Source organism: Arachis hypogaea, chromosome 2, assembly GCF_003086295.3.
Source record: "Arachis hypogaea cultivar Tifrunner chromosome 2, arahy.Tifrunner.gnm2.J5K5, whole genome shotgun sequence".
Classification (NCBI taxonomy): domain Eukaryota; kingdom Viridiplantae; phylum Streptophyta; class Magnoliopsida; order Fabales; family Fabaceae; genus Arachis; species Arachis hypogaea.
In genome coordinates, this window is record NC_092037.1 from 30,320,461 (window position 1) to 30,339,703 (window position 19,243).

Below are 19,243 nucleotides of genomic sequence, written 5' to 3' on the forward strand. Positions count from 1 at the left end.
ATAACGATGATGATAATAATGATGACGAAGGAGGAGGAGGAAGAAGAGGAGGAGGAGGAGGGGGAGGAAAATGAAGGAGGATATTGAAGAAATTCAAATGAAAAAAAGAGGAGAAGAAATAGATGTAGGTGGTGGTGGTGACGAGGATAACAGAGTTATGAGAAAAAAAAAAGAGTAGGAGAAGAAAAAGAAGAAGTAGCAATATGAGTGGAGGAGTTTTATTCAAAAAAAAAAGACTAGATTTAAATTCTTGTAACTAGAGAGTTCTGCGTATATGCGCCATATAGACACTTTTATAGAAATTATTGTTTAAAAACAATTGTTTAAGTTTTATTTGTCTATGATATAATGTATTATAGGAAACTAATAAAATTTGAGATATTAATGACAAATATATAATACTAAATTATCTAGATTCTAAATTTTGGTTCATATAATAATTTAACATAATATTTATAAATAATATAATTGATAGTCTTACTTTACATAAGTAATAAGATATAAACGACGACTTTTTTTTAACTTTTTTTTTTATCATTTTCACCGTTTAACATAAAATGAAATTTTGCCAATTGAATATGATATTGTTATGTATTTATGAGGAAAAATAAGACTAAAATTTTAAAGTGATCCCTGACATTGGGTGAGTTATCTATAATTGTCTTTGACTTTTAAAATTTTCTAAAAGCATCTCTCACATTTAATTTCGGGACCCATAGTTGCCCTTCTACCTTTTTCAGAGGACAATCAGTAAATGGAGTAATGATGTGGCACCTCCTATGCCATGCTGGAGCAAGCAACGACTAGATGACGTGGTAAATCTTCATTTTTTATCTAATGTGGTCCTGGTCCCTTTAAAACCCTAAAAGCTAAGAATTATTACTGTATGTAGTATCTCTTCCTCCCTTCTCCTTCGTCCCATAATTGTAGTTTCACCGTTGTGATTTAAGAGAAATTCCGTTGAAGCTCTGAAGCGATGTTTGGAGGTGAAGAGCAAGCTAGTGCAAGCTCGATACGCTCAACAAGTAGTGGATACAGGGCTAAGACCCAAAATTGTAGCAGGACTACGCGTGTGCCAGAATGATGTGGTTGCGGCTGCCAACATGTTTTCCGGTGATCTGGGACAAATTTCAACCCAAATAAGCCTTTATTTGGGTGCCCAAATTACAATCTTAGCTATAATTGTTGGTTTTTACTGATTTTTCATTCCTTTCTCAAATTCTAATTTGGTTATTGAATCATTCATTGATTACAAACAATTGGTAAAAGAGGTGTGGTTTGTTTGTTTGGACAGATGTTGGGCAAGAGTTTGTGCCTGCAAAATCAAAAAGTGTTAACTACAATGATGACCAAAAGATGATAGAAGGTTGAAGGCTGGAAAAATTGAAATATGATATTAGGAGTCAAAATTTTATAATCCAATTATTGTTTCTGATTGTTTCTGTAATGCTATTGTTCTTACTAGTGGTATTTTGCAAATTTTGAACTCAATGTTGAGTAATGATGCGATTGAGATTTGGTATATGTGTAATGTTTTCAAGAATAAAAAAAGTTGCCGAACATCTAACTGTGTTAGCCAACATTTTCGAGATATTAAATGTTTTTGTACCACTAAAGATAATCTGAATATATAGCAATAGCAAAATATAGTAATTATTTTGAATAATGCCAACAAAGTCATGATTCATAAGTTTTGATGGGATTACAAAGCCATAAGCAAGGTATTGCTAACAAAATAAACATAACCATAGGCCTGATAAGAAAGTAGTCATAAACACAAAGTTATCCTAACAGAAGAAAGGGCCACATAATATAAACAAAGGTAATGAGTTTTTTTTTCAAACTTTCAAATTGTCCTATACAAAATAACTTCCAACACAATAAGCATGTTAGACCAAAGTCATCAATTTTTCTTCCTAGGTGCCTTGAATCCCAGAGTAGAAACGAACTTGAAGAAACTACCAAGTCTTGCACCTGTTTCGGAGCTAGCACCTTGCATGGGATTAACTGACGCATGGGCAGAAGTTGGCAGTTTAGACGATTTTTTCTTTGGTGGCAACTTATCTGGTCTTGACTTAGTGATGGTACATACTTCAGCAGCATAAAAGAAATGTAGTATATCAGAATATGCTTTTATAATTACATAACACTAAACAGTAGCATCACCACAATGCCTAAAATTTGGGTACTTCCTAACCTTCTTAACTAGTTTGCTCGCTACCCAATTTCTGTTGGCTGCCCTGTTCTTATCTTTTCTTGGACACGTATGATCATTAACGAGGGCATTATTTACTAACAAGTGTCTTCATGATCCCTTAATGCATACACCACCCATGGGCATCCTTTCACTTTACAAGTAGCCCTCATCCTCATATTGTCATTCTTCGTAAACTTAATTCATCTGCCCTCTTGAATTGTGAACTCCCTAATAGCCTCTTTAAAGTCCCATTTTGTGTTGAATTTCATGCCAACGTCCAATTGCAGTTCTCCAAACCTTATACCTTCTCTAAACATTGGAGAAACATCTTCATACTCCTCATCTGACCTCTCATCCTCAGAATTTGGAAGAGTCTTCATTTCTTCAAAATGCTACAAATTTGCCACGTTTGAGTCAGCCCCCTGAATCATATGCATCATCCCCTATTCTCCCACAAAGAATAGGTCTACATCCCCATCCGAGACCTCCTCAACAAATGCATCATCCTCAATAGTAACTTGGTCTTTATCCGTAGCAAATGCAACGACAGGAGCATGTTTAAATCTGATGTCTTTTTTGACAATCTTAGTCTCACAAACATCATTAGCATAATCATCATCATCAGAAGAACTATCTTCGATCCCTGGCTTATACAAACTATCTTTGGCACTATCCTATGAATCAGAGGATAATTAATAACCTCTCTCATGTCGTGCTTTCATCACTGCTTTTTCCTTAGCAACACTCCTCATACAAGACCTAAAATTATGGGTGGTTGTTGTTGTTTTCTTCTTGAGGGTGAATTTGGATGTTTCAATAAACTTTGGTGTGGATTTGGGTGTTGCAGTTGCACCAATTACCTTCTTTGGGGTGGGTATTGACACACTTTTAGGGAGATTAGACTTAGTAGGAGGCTTTGGCTTTGGATTAGTAGGAGGCTTTGCCTGAGATTGAGGATTTGGATTGGCAAGAGGCTTCGACTGACTTGGAGGTTTTGGATTAGTGAGAGATTCTAGCTTAGTTGGAGGTGTTGGATTAGTAAGAGATATTGGATTAATAGGAGCCTTTGGATTGTCCATGGTGTTGACAGGCGTTAGCTTGTTTTGGGGGAATTGATTAGTGGGGTTCTTCGTTTTGTCATTAGGAGTGACCATAGCACCTTGTCCTTCTGCAACATCCACTCCTTTATTGTCCATGCATATCTTTTTCTCCTGACCTTGTAAATAATCTGGAGATAACACTCGATGCTCAAAATATACATCTATCAATCAAATATTCTTTTGAGCAAGAAAACTGTAACACCCTAACTACCAAAGCTCACACTTCCGGCTGCGCGACTCTGATAGCTAAGACATTACGACAACACTTATACTTTTTAATACTAAGATATGAGCCTGTTTAAAACTTTAAACCTCAATACCGATCCAAAAGATACTTTTGCTATACAACGTACATCCATACATACAATACACTTACAACAACTCATAAAACGTACATACATGTATATATATATACATAAATGATATTACAAATATTATCCAATACAGTTCCTATCCCTCTTACAGAATATATCAAGATAAAGGCTAGGGTACAATAGACCATAACTAAAACAATACAGAGCATCTCAACAACAACTAAATAAATTCTTCGTAACTTCTGCGCCCATATCCTGAAAGGGGAAAAATGAAGGGGGGTGAAAACATCATCCTCGAAAGGGTTCTCAGTAGAGGGTTTTTGGGAATTACTGTAATAGGATACGTGAAGATAACTGCACCAGTGATTAATAATCGTCTTATGCCTCTTTTCAAAAATAACGGTTTACAATAAAAGTAAAGTCGGAAATCTTTTCTGAAAGAGGAACTGTTCAATTCTCAAAAACTCAAAAGTCTTTCAAAAAGGTTTATCTATACTGAACCAAAATAGCCTTTCATATCTTATTCCAAGCCAAAACCACAAAATCGAAATCAACCATCAGTTCATCTCATTCCAACCACGGCCCTAGGCCCAAACAATCCAACCACGGCCCTAGGCCCAAACAATCCAATCACGGCCCTAGGCCCAAACAATCCAATCACGGCCCTAGGCCCAAACCATCCAACCTTCAACCAAATCCCCACAATCCAACAGAGTCCCAATTGCAAACACAGATAGGAAGATGCAGGCACAAACAAACAGTTATTGCAAGTAGAACAATTAGCAATTAATCACATAGGCAAACCAAGTACAATATGCACACCCAAATAATGTCACATAGATGCATATGATGCATGCCTGTCCCTAGTGGCTGATGATATCATCTGTCGGTTATAGAGCCAACCCGACAAGTCCTGGTAGCTAACCATTGGACTGTCCCTCTGTTGCGCATCCCAACTCGAGTTATACTCATCATAAACTTGATCATAAACATGATCCATATCCATCACCCTCACTGGTGAATATTTCGGGGGCGAGCTCATCCGGGACTTTCACAGTGCCTGGCCACACTTACGACATAGGGTCAACAGAGTATCGAGTCTCAACCTGGAGCACGTGGTGGCTAGCCACTGCTACTACCCAAGGAAACTCGTATCTCAGATAGTGGAAGTGCAAATCACAATTATCAATAATTCAGCATATACATGCATTCATTCTCATCCGTGGATCAACATCCATCTCAGCCATCCAGCTCACGGTTCAGTCCAGAACCAGCCAATATTCATAGCATACACAGCCGTTCCGGCTCACGGTTCAATCCAGAACCAGCCAATATTCATATCATTCAAAGCCATTCCGGCTCACAATAAAACAGCACTTCCACATTCAAAATCATCAAATTCATGAAATCGGCATTTAAGCCATAAATAATTTTCTCAATTCATTTCACTTTGAAATCAAGTTTCAACTCTTTTCAGCCTTGGCTTTAGAAATCTCGTTTCTCAAATCATCTCAGGCTCATAAGCCAAATTTACTCAAAGTGAGTCCCCTTTTTAAAACAAAGCCACTCTCGGTATTTTCTTTCCAAAACTTCCAAAACCATGGAGAGGTAAAGATTTATTTCAAAGTATTCAAAATCACCCACCTAACAATGGGATTTTAAAACAAAATTTCTCGGCAGAGTCCCAAGTCTTTAGGGAAGGTCAACCTATATCAATTCCTTAAAATTCATTGTAACCCTTAAAGTCATAGATTCTCGGTTCAAGTAAATAAAACGGAATTTATTATGAAACCGACCATACATAAATCACAAGTTCCAACCCGGTCCAAAAATCAACTCATTTGAACGGAACCGGTTCATTTGAATCAAACCACTTTCAGATTTCTTTTTGAAAGTCATTTTTCTAGCTCTTCCAAAATGCCTCAAACTTAATTACTCAATCAAAAGTCTAGTTTCCTTTAAAACCACTAAAAGCCCCTTTTTATATAAAAATCAATATTAGAGCATCATTCTTTCCTTCAGTGATTCAAACTGTACAAATAGTCATTTCTAAATAAGCCGAACTCAACGCATAAGTTCACTAAATGAATTAAGCTTGAAAACATAAATATTCTCTTAATAAATCAAATAATACAATTTCTCAAATCCAACCCTTTTTAAATAACCTTTCAAACAAGACTAAGAGTTTATAGAAATTTCGGCAGCACCTCCCCTAAAACTTGGACTTTTGCCACCCGGTTCGGGTCCCAACTAAACCGTTCCTCATTCCTTTTTCAACAACACAAAACCAGAAAATCAATTCAAAGCAAGCTAAATCCAACAATCGCCTCATTGGCGTACCTCAAGGATACCATTTCAAAATCAACTCAATATCAATCGATTTAACTCATCTCCAAAGCTTTAAAGAATCGGTTCAACAATAAATCATTTATCAAAACCAAAATTAATTAAAGCAACACAGGCTGAATTTCAAGAGTATTCTATCTTTCACATCATCAAAATAATTGACTCAATTCAAACCAATCCTCAACGGATTAAACTCATATTTCAAATCTCTAAAGAATCAGCTTGGACGGCATTATGTTTCACAAAACCACACAACAGTTCGTTCATCAGAACCAAATAATAATCCATTCAAACATATAATTACATTCATCCAGGATAATCAACATCACATAAGGCTTATACAATCACCAAATACATTATCTCACATCAGTACCCATATGTAATAATTCCGGCATATAAAAAATAGATTTTGGAAAGCGCCCCTACCTCAAAACGCAAACCATAGCCCAAACGCGTCACAGAATCCTTTCTGCCTCGACCCAAAATCAACAATCAAAATACCGGCAGTCAAAACCTCGGTTCCAAGCCACTTTCGCAAGAGTCTCAACAACTCTAATCGCAACATACAACAACTGAAACTCAATCGTATAGTAATTAACACCACAAACCTCAGCGTAAAATAACAGAATAGTAGCTAAAGAGCTTTCAAATCGAAACGCTTACCGAACCGAAGGAGGAACGGTTGAACCGAAACAGCGACGGTCTTCGGGCCGGCTCGGCAGCAGCCCGGCAGCCACCTCAAGCGGCTGCGGCGACAAATTCCGATCACGACATCTGAAACCAACACGCGGCGACTATAGTATTCCCGAAGTTCAAAAAGGACAGAAACCACAATTAAAACCCTTACCGGCAACCTTTTCCGGCGACAGCAGCAGTAGGCAGAAGCTCCGGCGATGGTCCCTAACATCACAAAACCACTCCTGGCGGTCGGAATCACAGAGATGCAGCTCCCTTCTCCGGCAGCGACACCTGCGGCGGCCTGAACCCCTTTTGCTGGCGGTGGTTTGGGCTTACCATCATCAGCAGCAGCGAGCTCGGATGGTGGCAGCGGCGTCCGGGTCAGATTCCAGAACCTAGAAGTGGGAGCAGATTTGGCGGCGGGAGGAGGCACGAACGACGGCGGCGCTCAAGAGCTCCGGCGAGGACGCGTTCTGCCTCATCGCTCTTCTTCCTCTCGCGTGCAGTGGAAGCATCTTCGGCAGGGGTTTGGTGGTGGCGACACCCTCAGCCGCGGTGACACACGTCAATGGCAGCTCGACGGCGGTGGGAAGGAGCGGCGAGTCCCTCTCCGCGCGACGCCAACTCCACGCTTTCTCTCTCCCTCTCGGTCTCGCGCTTCCCTCTGTTCGCGATGAGGATGAGCAGCAACTGACGGCGAGGCACGGCGGTTGGACAGCGGCGCGAAGCTTCAGTGACAGCGACGACGCGACGGCGGCGGTGGAGCCCAGCACGCCGGCGCGAATCTCCTTCCTCTCCTCCTCCCTTCTCCCGCGGCCCTATTTCCCTATTTCCCCATCTTTCATTTGGCGCTGCTATGGGTTTCAGTTGTGTTTGCGTTAGGTTTGCTTGTGGGTGAGTGATGATGAGGGTAAAGGAGCAGGGCAGCAGCTGCGGCTGCATGGGTTTGAGGGGCTAGGGTTTCTTTTTTTTTTCAAAAATTAGGGTTAGGGGCATTTTAGTAATTTCACATAAAAATAGGTATAATGTAGTAATTAGAAATAAATTCTAATTCAACAATAATAGTATATAAAAATACTGTTTGCTCATCAATTTCACACTTTATTTTCAATAAAATGTCCAAATCCAAAATTTAGAAATAATATAATTAATTTCTTCATTTTCCAAAATAGCAGTAATAATATTTAAAATATTACTTATCTAATCCAAATCATATAAAATTCTTATTATTTCATAACTATCAACCTTATACTTTAAATATAGAGAATAATCCAATAATTATAAAATTGGATAATAATTATAACTTATCTCAAATCCAATAAATCAAAACTTACCTTAATTATCTTTAATAAAATAATCTATGAAATTAAGGCTATAAATAACTGTAGGATTTGAGACTTGATCATAATAAGACTTTTCAAAGATTTTGGGTCTTACAAAAACACATCTCCCTAAGCTCGTCGTCACTGTTTAGATTCCTTAATCCAGTTTCTAAAGTCCTCTTAGGTACTAACTGGTGCACGAATTTGTAATCCGCACAACTAACCAGCAAGTGCACTGGGTCGTCCAAGTAATACCTTACGTGAGTAAGGGTCGATCCCACGGAGATTATTGGTTTGAAGCAATCTATGTTTATTTTATTAATCCTAGTCAGGATGCCAATAGGATTAATTCGTTTTAATGATAAGAAGTCAAAGTATTTGGAATAAGGAATTGTTACTTTATTGATGGAGAATATGTTGGAGTTTTGGAGATGCTTTGTCCTTTGACTTCAACTCTTCCTTGAAATCCTTCAACACACGCAAGGCTCCTTCCATGGCAAGCTCTATGTAGGGTGTCACCGTTGTCAGTGGCTACTTCCCATCCTCTCAGTGAAAACGTTCCTATGCTCTGTCACAGCACGGCTAATCATCTGTCGGTTCTCAATCAGGTTGGAATAGAATTCATTGATTCTTTTGCGTCTGTCACTAACGCCCAGCCCTCAGGAGTTTGAAGCTCGTCACAGTCATTCAATCCCAGAATCCTACTCGGAATACCACAGACAAGGTTTAGACTTTCCGGATTCTCATGAATGCCGCCATCAATCCGGCTTATACCACGAAGATTCTAATTAAGGAATCTAAGAGATACTCGTTCAATCTGATGTAGAACGGAGGTGGTTGTCAGGCACACGTTCATGGATTGAGGAAGGTGATGAGTGTCACGGATCATCACCTTCTCCATAATTAAGCGCGAATGAACATCTTAGATAAGAACAAGCGTGTTTGAATGGAAAACAAAGGAATTGTATTAAATCATCGAGACGCTGCAGAGCTCCTCACCCCCAACAATGGAGTTTAGAGACTCATGCCGTCACAAAGTATGTAATTCAGATCTGAAAATGTCATGAGGTACAAAACAAGTCTCTAAAAGTTGTTTAAATAGAAAACTAGTAACCTAGGTTTACAGAAAATGAGTAAACTAAGATAATTGGTGCAGAAATCCACTTCTGGGGCCCACTTGGTGTGTGCTGGGGCTGAGACTAAAGCTATCCACGAGTTGAGGCCTTTCTTGGAGTTAAACTCCAAGTTATGACGTGTTTTGGGCGTTCAACTCCGGATCATGACGTTTTTCTGGCGTTTAACTCCAGACAGCAGCATGTACTTGACGTTCAACGCCAAGTTACGTCGTCTTTCTTCGCGCAAAGTATGGACTATTATATATTGCTGGAAAGCCCTGGATGTCTACTTTCCAACGCCGTTGAGAGCGCGCCAATTGGACTCCTGTAGCTCCAAAAAATCCATTCCGAGTGCAGGGAGGTCAGGATCCAACAGCATCAGCAGTCCTTTTTCAGCCTAAGTCAGATTTTTGCTCAACTCCCTCAATTTCAGCCAGAAAATACCTGAAATCACAGAAAAATACACACACTCATAGTAAATTCCAGAAATATGATTTTTGCCTAAAAACGAATAATATTCTACTAAAAACTAATTAAAACATACTAAAATCTACATGAAATTACCCCCAAAAGGCGTATAAAATATCCGCTCATCACAACACCAAACTTAAACTGTTGCTTGTCCTCAAGCAACTAGATGAATAAAAGAGGATAAAAAGAAATCAAGAAGCAATAATATCTCAGAGTTTTAAGTGAAGCTCAGATTCTAATTAGATGAGCGGGGCTAGTAGCTTTTTGCTTCCAAACAGTTTTGGCATCTCACTTTATCCTTTGAAATTTAGAATGATTGGCATCCATAGGAACTCAGAAGTCAGATAGTATTATTGATTTTCCTAGTTAAGTATGTTGATTCTTGAACACAGCTACTTTTATGAGTCTTGGCCGTGGCCCTAAGCACTTTGTTTTCCAGTATTACCACCGGATACACAAATGCCACAGACACATAACTGGGTGAACCTTTTCAGATTGTGACTCAGCTTTGCTAGAGTCCCCAGTTAGAGGTGTCCAGAGCTCTTAAGCACACTCTTTTTGCTTTGGATCACGACTTTAACCACTCAGTCTCAAGCTTTTCACTTGGACCTTCATGACACAAGCACATGGTTAGGGACAGCTTGATTTAGCCGCTTAGGCCTGGATTTTATTTCCTTGGGCCCTCCTATCCATTGATGCTCAAAGCCTTGGATCCTTTTTACCCTTGCCTTTTGGTTTTAAGGGCTATTGGCTTTTTCTGCTTGCTTTTTCTTTTTCTTTCTATTTTTTTTTCACTTTTTTTTTCAAGCTTTTGCTTTTTCACTGCTTTTTCTTGCTTCAAGAATCAATTTCATGATTTTTCAGATCATCAATAACATTTCTCTTTGTTCATCATTCTTTCAAGAGCCAACAATTTTAACATTCATAAACAACAAGATCAAAAATATGCACTGTTCAAGCATTCATTCAGAAGACAAAAAGTATTGCCACCACATATAAATAATTAGAATTTTTCTTATTAAGAACTCGAAAAAAATTAAATTGCCTCTTTATTCTACAAATCTACTATTTTATTCATGTTTGATGATGATGGGAAAAATAAATTATAACTTAATTGGAAATAAAACCAAAATAGATATGCTAATTACTACTACTCCTATATAACTTCTAAGGTAAAATCCTATAATAATACTATCACAGAGTTAAAGCTAGAATTAGAACTTAACAACCTGTATTTTGGGAAGTGGATGTTCCTCTAGTCTGTAGGGTGCCTTCAAGAATTAATTTCTGACGCTTCAGCTCCCTTAAGTTCACATCCTTGCTCTTCTTGTTCCCTTAGGTGCCATGATCTTGATGAGTTTTAGCTCAGTGATCATGGCAACTCACACCAAACTTAGAGGTTTGCTTGTCCTCAAGCAACAGAAAAGACAGTAGAGGAATAGAGGGAGAGGCAATTTCGAAATCCAAAAGATATGATAAGTTGAAAAAGATTTGAAAAAGATTTGGATTGGAAAAAGATTTGGGTTTATGAATTAAGATATATTTGATATTTTTGAAAAAGGAATTTTAGAAATTAGTGTTTTTAGAAATTAGGATTAAAAATTTTGGAATTGAAGGATGACATTTTGAAACATGTTTATGCAAGAAATCATGAATTGAAACATAAAAATTTAGAAAAATTATAAAGAAAAACGAATTTTACCTCCTCCCCACCATTCTGGCGTTAAACGCCCAAACGATGCATGATTTGGGCGTTTAACGCCCAAATGCTGCTTCTCCTGGGCGTTCAACGCCCAGCTGTTGCTTCTTTCTGGCGTTGAACGCCAGGAAGTCCTTTGTCACTGGGCGTTTTTCTGAACGCCCAGGACGCTGTCAATCTGGCGTTAAACGCCCAGAAGGTGCTTCTTTCTGGCGTTCAACGCCCAGAAGATGCTCCCTTCTGGCGTTTAACGCCCAGATGGCTACCCTTACTGGCGTTGAACGCCCAGTGGGTGCTTCTTTTGGGCGTTCAACGCCCAAAATGTTTCTTACTGGCTTTTTCATGCCAGTGAGCTTCCAAATTCCCTTGTAACTCTGTGAATCCAATCAATTGATATTTTACCTTGAAGATACTTTGACATATACCTATAAAGAAAAGAAAATTTATTTAATTAGTAAATAAACTTTGTAAATGGCTGGGTTGCCTCCCAGCAAGCGCTTCTTTATTGTCTTTAGCTGGACTATTACTGAGCTCTAATCAAGTCTCAGTTTTGAGCATTCTTGCTCAAAATTGCTTTCAAGATAATGTTTAATTCTTTGTCCATTGACAATGAACTTTTTGTTAGAGTCATTATCTTGAAGCTCTACGTATCCATATGGTGATACACTTGTAATTACATATGGACCTCTCCACCGGGATTTTAATTTCCCGGGGAATAATTTGAGCCTAGAATTAAATGGCAGAACTTTCTGCCCTGGCTCAAAGACTCTGGATGACAATTTCTTATCATGCCATCTTTTTGCTTTCTCTTTGTAAATTTTTGCATTCTCGAAAGCATTGAGTCTAAATTCCTCTAGCTCATTTAACTGGAGCAATCGTTTTTCTCCAGCTAACTTGGCATCAAGGTTTAGGAATCTGGTTGCCCAGTAGGCCTTGTGTTCTAGTTCCACTGGCAAGTGACATGCCTTTCCATACACAGGCTGGTATGGAGAGGTCCCTATAGGGGTCTTGAATGCTGTTCTGTATGCCCACAGAGCATCATCCAAGCTTCTTGCCCAATCCCTTCTACGGTTAATTACAGTCCGTTCCAGGATTCTTTTAAGTTCTCTATTTGAGACTTCAGCTTGCCCATTAGTTTGTGGGTGATATGGAGTAGCTACCATGTGGCTAACTCCATAACGTACCAGAGCAGAGTAAAGCTGTTTATTGCAGAAATGAGTGCCCCCATCACTGATTAATACTCTAGGGATACCAAATCTACTGAAGATGTGTTTCTGGAGGAATTTTAACACTGTTTTAGTGTCATTAGTGGGTGTTGCAATAGCCTCCACCCATTTGGATACATAATCCACTGCCACCAGAATATAAGTGTTTGAGTATGATGGCGGGAAAGGTCCCATAAAGTCAATGTCCCATACATCAAACAACTCAATCTCCAAGATCCCTTGTTGAGGCATGGCATAACTGTGAGGTAGGTTGCCTGATCTTTGGCAACTGTCACAATTAAGCACAAACGCTCGGGAATCTTTATAGAGAGTAGGCCAGTAGAAGCCACTTTGGAGGACTCTTGTGGCTGTTCGCTCACTTCCAAAATGTCCTCCATACTGTGATCCATGGCAATGCCAAAGGATCTTCTGTGCTTTTTCTTTAGGCACACATCTACGGATTACTCCGTCTGCACATCTCTTAAAGAGATACGGTTCATCCCAAAGATAATACTTTGCATCTGTGATCAGCTTTTTTGATTGCTGTCTACTGTACTCTTTGGGTATGAATCTCACTGCCTTGTAGTTTGCAATGTCTGCAAACCACGGCACTTCCTGGATGGCAAACAGTTGCTCATCCGGAAAGGTTTCAGAGATCTCAGTGAGAGGGAGGGACGCCCCTTCCACTGGTTCTATTCGGGACAGGTGATCTGCTACTTGATTCTCTGTCCCTTTTCTGTCTCTTATTTCTATATCAAACTCTTGCAGAAGCAACACCCATCTTATAAGTCTGGGTTTTGAATCCTTCTTTGTGAGTAGATATTTAAGAGCAGCATGATCAGTGTACACAATCACTTTTGATCCTACTAAATAGGATCTGAATTTGTCAATGGCGTAAACCACTGCAAGTAGCTCTTTTTCTGTGGTTGTGTAATTCTTCTGTGCGTCATTTAGAACACTGCTGGCATAGTAAATGACGTGCAAAAGCTTGTCATGCCTTTGTCCCAACACTGCACCAATGGCATGGTCACTGGCATCACACATCAATTCAAATGGTAATGTCCAGTCTGGTGCAGAGATAATTGGTGCTGTAACCAATTTAGCTTTCAGAGTCTCAAATGCCTGCAGACACTCTTTATCAAAGATAAATGGCGTGTCAGCAGCTAGCAGGTTGCTCAGAGGTTTGGCGATTTTTGAAAAATCCTTTATAAACCTCCTATAGAATCCTGCATGCCCCAGAAAGCTTCTGATTGCCTTAACATTGGCAGGTGGTGGTAATTTTTCAATTACCTCTACTTTAGCTTGGTCCACCTCTATCCCCTTGTTCGAGATTTTGTTTCCAAGGACAATTCCTTCAGTCACCATAAAGTGACACTTTTTCCAGTTTAAAACCAGGTTAGTCTCTTGGCATCTTTTCAGAACAAGTGCTAAGTGGTTAAGGCAGGAGCTGAATGAGTCTCCAAATACGGAAAAGTCATCCATGAAGACTTCCAGGAATTTTTCCACCATATCAGAGAAAATTAAGAGCATGCACCTCTGAAAAGTTGCAGGTGCATTGCACAGGCCAAATGGCATCCTTCTGTATGCAAATACTCCGGATGGGCAGGTGAATGCCGTTTTCTCTTGATTCTGGGGATCTACTGCAATTTGATTATAACCTGAATATCCATCCAGGAAGCAGTAGTATTCATGACCTGCTAGTCTTTCTAGCATTTGGTCTATGAATGGTAAAGGAAAATGATCCTTTCTGGTGGCTGTATTGAGCCTTCTATAATCAATACACATACGCCACCCTGTAACTGTTCTTGTAGGAACCAGTTCATTTTTTTCATTGTGAACCACTGTCATGCCTCCCTTTTTAGGGACGACTTGGACAGGGCTTACCCAGGGGCTGTCAGAAATAGGATAAATAATCCCAGCCTCTAGTAATTTGGTGACCTCCTTTTGCACCACTTCCTTCATGGCTGGGTTCAGCCGCCTTTGTGGTTAGACCACAGGCTTGGCGTCACCTTCCAATAGGATCTTGTGCATGCATCTGGCTGGACTAATGCCCTTAAGATCACTGATGGACCACCCAAGAGCTGTCTTGTGTGTTCTTAGCACTTGAATTAGTGCTTCCTCTTCCTGTGGCTCTAAGGTAGAGCTTATAATTACAGGAAAGGTATCACCTTCTCCCAGAAATGCATATTTCAGGGATGGTGGTAATGGTTTGAGCTCAGGTTTAGGAGGTTTCTCCTCTTCCTGAGGGATTTTCAGAGGTTCTATTATCTTCTCTGATTCCTCCAAATCAGGCTGAACATCTTTAAAGATGTCCTCTAGCTCTGATTCGAGACTCTCAGCCATATTGACCTCTCTTACCAGAGAGTCAATAATATCAACACTCATGCAGTCATTTGGGGTGTCTGGATGTTGCATGGCTTTGACAACATTCAACTTGAACTCCTCCTCATTGACTCTCAAGGTTACTTCCCCTTTTTGGACATCAATGAGGGTTCGGCCAGTTGCTAGGAAAGGTCTTCCTAGAATGAGAGTTGCACTCTTGTGCTCCTCCATTTCCAGCACCACAAAGTCAGTAGGAAAGGCAAATGGCCCAACCTTGACAATCATGTCTTCAATTACTCCTGATGGGTATTTAATGGAGCCATCAGCAAGTTGAAGACATATCCTGGTTGGTTTGATTTCTTCAGTTAAACCAAGCTTTCTGATAGTAGATGCAGGTATTAGGTTGATACTTGCCCCAAGATCACATAAAGCTTGCTTGGTACAAGTACCTTCTAATGTGCATGGTATCATAAAGCTCCCAGGATCTTTAAGCTTCTCAGGTAAGCTTTTTAGAATGACTGCACTGCATTCTTCAGTGAGGTAAACTTTTTCAGTTTCCCTCCAATCCTTCTTATGACTTAAGATCTCTTTCATGAACTTAGCATAAGAAGGTATTTGCTCAAGTGCTTCTGCAAACGGAATCTTTATTTCAAGAGTCCTGAGATAGTCTGCAAAGCGGGCAAATTGCTTATCCTGTTCCGCTTGGCGGAGTTTTTGAGAATAAGGCATTTTGGCTTTGTATTCCTCAACCTTAGTTGCTGCAGGTTTATTACCTACAGAAGTGGGTTGGGAAGCCTTTTTAGAAGGGTTGTTATCAGCATTTGTATGTGACTGATCACCCACTGGCAATTGAATACCAGGGGTAGAAGCTGGAGTGGCGTTAAATGCTTGGTTTTCTGCTGCTTTGAAGTGAGGTATTTAATGTTTTCCCACTTCTTAATTGAACTGCTTGGCATTCTTCTGCTATTTGTTTTGACAGTTGCTTTTCTGTCTGCTTTAATTGCACTTCCATATTCCTGTTTGCCATTCTTGTTTCCTGTAATATTTCCTTGAATTCGGCTAGCTGCTGAGTTAGAAAGTCTAATTGCTGATTAATTTCATTAGCCTGATCCACCGGACTGAGTTCAGCAGTTACTGTTTTAGCTTCTTCTTTCATGGAAGATTCACTGCTTAGATACAGATGCTGATTTCTAGCAACTGTATCAATAAGCTCTTGAGCTTCTTCAATTATTTTTCTCATATGTATAGATCCACCAGCTGAGTGGTCTAGAGAAATCTGAGCTTTTTCTGTAAGCCCATAGTAGAAGATGTCTAATTGCACCCATTCTGAAAACATTTCAGAGGGGCATTTTCTTAGCATCTCTCTGTATCTCTCCCAGGCATCATAAAGGGATTCATTATCTCCTTGTTTGAAGCCTTGGATGCTTAGCCTTAGCTGTGTCATCTGTTTTGGAGGGAAATAGTGATTCAGGAATTTTTCTGACAGCTGTTTCCATGTTTTTATGCTGTTCTTAGGCTGGTTATTTAACCACCTCTTAGCTTGATCTTTTACAGCAAATGGAAACAGTAATAATCTGTAGACATCCTGATCCACTTCTTTATCATGTACTGTGTCAGCAATTTGTAGGAATTGTGCCAGAAACTCTGTAGGTTCTTCCTGTGGAAGACCAGAATACTGGCAGTTTTGCTGCACCATGATAATGAGCTGAGGATTCAACTCAAAGCTACTAACTCGAATGGAGGGTATACAGATACTACTCCCATATGAAGCAGTAGTGGGGTTAGTATATGACCCCAGAGTCCTCCTGGACTGTTCATTCCCACTTAATTCCATGATGGAATAAAAGAGATGATATGTATGTTGATATTATTTATTTTATAAAAATTTATATATTTTTTTATTTTTATTTTTTTTAAAAAAATAAAATAAAAACGAAACAAAAAGAAATTGAAAATATTTTGAAATTGAAATCCGAATTTTTATAGAAAATTTTCGAAAATATAGTTTAAAATTAGTTAGAAAAGATATATTTTTTTGAATTTTGAATTTTATGATGAAAGAGAAAAACACACAAAAGACACAAGACTTAAAATTTTTAGATCCAATGCTCCTTATTTTCGAAAATATTTGGAGGGAAAACACCAAGGAACACCAAACTTAAAAATTTTAAGATCAGAGCACAAGAAAGACTCAAGAACACCTTGAAGATTCACAAGAACACCAAGAACAAAAGAAAGAACACCAAACTTAAAATTTTTAGAAAACCAAGACAAATTTTCGAAAATTATATCAAAATTAACAAGAAAACACCAAACTTAAAGTTTGGCACAGATTAAATCAAGAAAAATTATTTTTGAAAAAGATTTTCAAAAGAACTGGTGCCCAATTGCCAAGAACATAAGCCAACGCTATAACCAACTGAGTTAAAAATGTAATGTATTTTAAAGATGTATTATTTTTGTGGATAAAAGTATAATTTTTGAAAGTTAATGTTTTGAAAAAGCACAAGAAAAACAAGAAAAGACACAAAACAAGAAAAACTCAAGATCAAACAAGAAAAATAACCAAGAACAACTTGAAGATCAATGAAGAACAAAGAACACAAGTTCGAAAATTTAAAGAAAAATATCAAATATGCAATTAACACCAAACTTAGAATAAGACACTAAACTCCCGAAAAATTAACAATTAATTAAGAAAAATAATTTTTTTTTTGAAAAGAATTTTTTGAAAAGAAATTATCCTATCAGAATTTAATGACTCTATAAAAATAAATTATTCCTGATCTAAGAAATAAAATATGCCTTCAATTGTTCAAACTCAATAATCCCCGGCAACGGCACCAAAAACTTGGTGCACGAATTTGTAATCCGCACAACTAACCAGCAAGTGCACTGGGTCGTCCAAGTAATACCTTACGTGAGTAAGGGTCGATCCCACGGAGATTATTGGTTTGAAGCAATCTATGTTTATTTTATTAATCCTAGTCAGGATGCCAATAGGATTAATTCGTTTTAATGATAAGAAGTCAAAGTATTTGGAATAAGGAATTGTTACTTTATTGATGGAGAATATGTTGGAGTTTTGGAGATGCTTTGTCCTTTGACTTCAACTCTTCCTTGAAATCCTTCAACACACGCAAGGCTCCTTCCATGGCAAGCTCTATGTAGGGTGTCACCGTTGTCAGTGGCTACTTCCCATCCTCTCAGTGAAAACGTTCCTATGCTCTGTCACAGCACGGCTAATCATCTGTCGGTTCTCAATCAGGTTGGAATAGAATCCATTGATTCTTTTGCGTCTGTCACTAACGCCCAGCCCTCAGGAGTTTGAAGCTCGTCACAGTCATTCAATCCCAGAATCCTACTCGGAATACCACAGACAAGGTTTAGACTTTCCGGATTCTCATGAATGCCGCCATCAATCCGGCTTATACCACGAAGATTCTGATTAAGGAATCTAAGAGATACTCATTCAATCTGATGTAGAACGGAGGTGGTTGTCAGGCACACGTTCATGGATTGAGGAAGGTGATGAGTGTCACGAATCATCACCTTCTCCATAATTAAGCGCGAATGAACATCTTAGATAAGAACAAGCGTGTTTGAATGGAAAACAAAGGAATTGTATTAAATCATCGAGACGCTGCAGAGCTCCTCACCCCCAACAATGGAGTTTAGAGACTCATGCCGTCACAAAGTATGTAATTCAGATCTGAAAATGTCATGAGGTACAAAACAGTCTCTAAAAGTTGTTTAAATAGAAAACTAGTAACCTAGGTTTACAGAAAATGAGTAAACTAAGATAATTGGTGCAGAAATCCACTTCTGGGGCCCACTTGGTGTGTGCTGGGGCTGAGACTAAAGCTATCCACGAGTTGAGGCCTTTCTTGGAGTTAAACTCCAAGTTATGACGTGTTTTGGGCGTTCAACTCCGGATCATGACGTTTTTCTGGCGTTTAACTCCAGACAGCAGCATGTACTTGGCGTTCAACGCCAAGTTACGTCGTCTTTCTTCGCGCAAAGTATGAACTATTATATATTGCTGGAAATCCCTGGATGTCTACTTTCCAACGCCGTTGAGAGCGCGCCAATTGGACTCCTGTAGCTCCAAAAAATCCATTCCGAGTGCAGGGAGGTCAGGATCCAACAGCATCAGCAGTCCTTTTTCAGCCTAAGTCAGATTTTTGCTCAATTCCCTCAATTTCAACCAGAAAATACCTGAAATCACAGAAAAATACACACACTCATAGTAAAGTCCAGAAATATAATTTTTGCCTAAAAACTAATAATATTCTACTAAAAACTAATTAAAACATACTAAAATCTACATGAAATTACCCCCAAAAGGCGTATAAAATATCCGCTCATCACTAACCACCAACAATGTTGCATCTTGTCATAGCCTAACTCCTTGTAATAATTCTTTATGAAGAAAACTTTCAAGGCATCCTCATCCAGATCACCTAAGAAAGTT

The 19,243-nt window shown here is 38.9% G+C and overlaps 1 long non-coding RNA gene across 1 annotated transcript; it reads right to left on the reverse strand.

The window, feature by feature from the left end:
* Positions 1-2,096: 2,096 nt before the first annotated feature.
* On the reverse strand, positions 2,097-7,584 carry LOC112718784 (uncharacterized). The gene is made up of 4 exons (XR_003813260.2): positions 6,805-7,584; positions 6,621-6,731; positions 6,384-6,529; positions 2,097-3,866 (listed from the first exon to the last, which is right to left on the reverse strand). It is a non-coding gene; the product is annotated as an uncharacterized lncRNA (long non-coding RNA).
* Between the last annotated feature and the right edge of the window lie 11,659 nt (positions 7,585-19,243).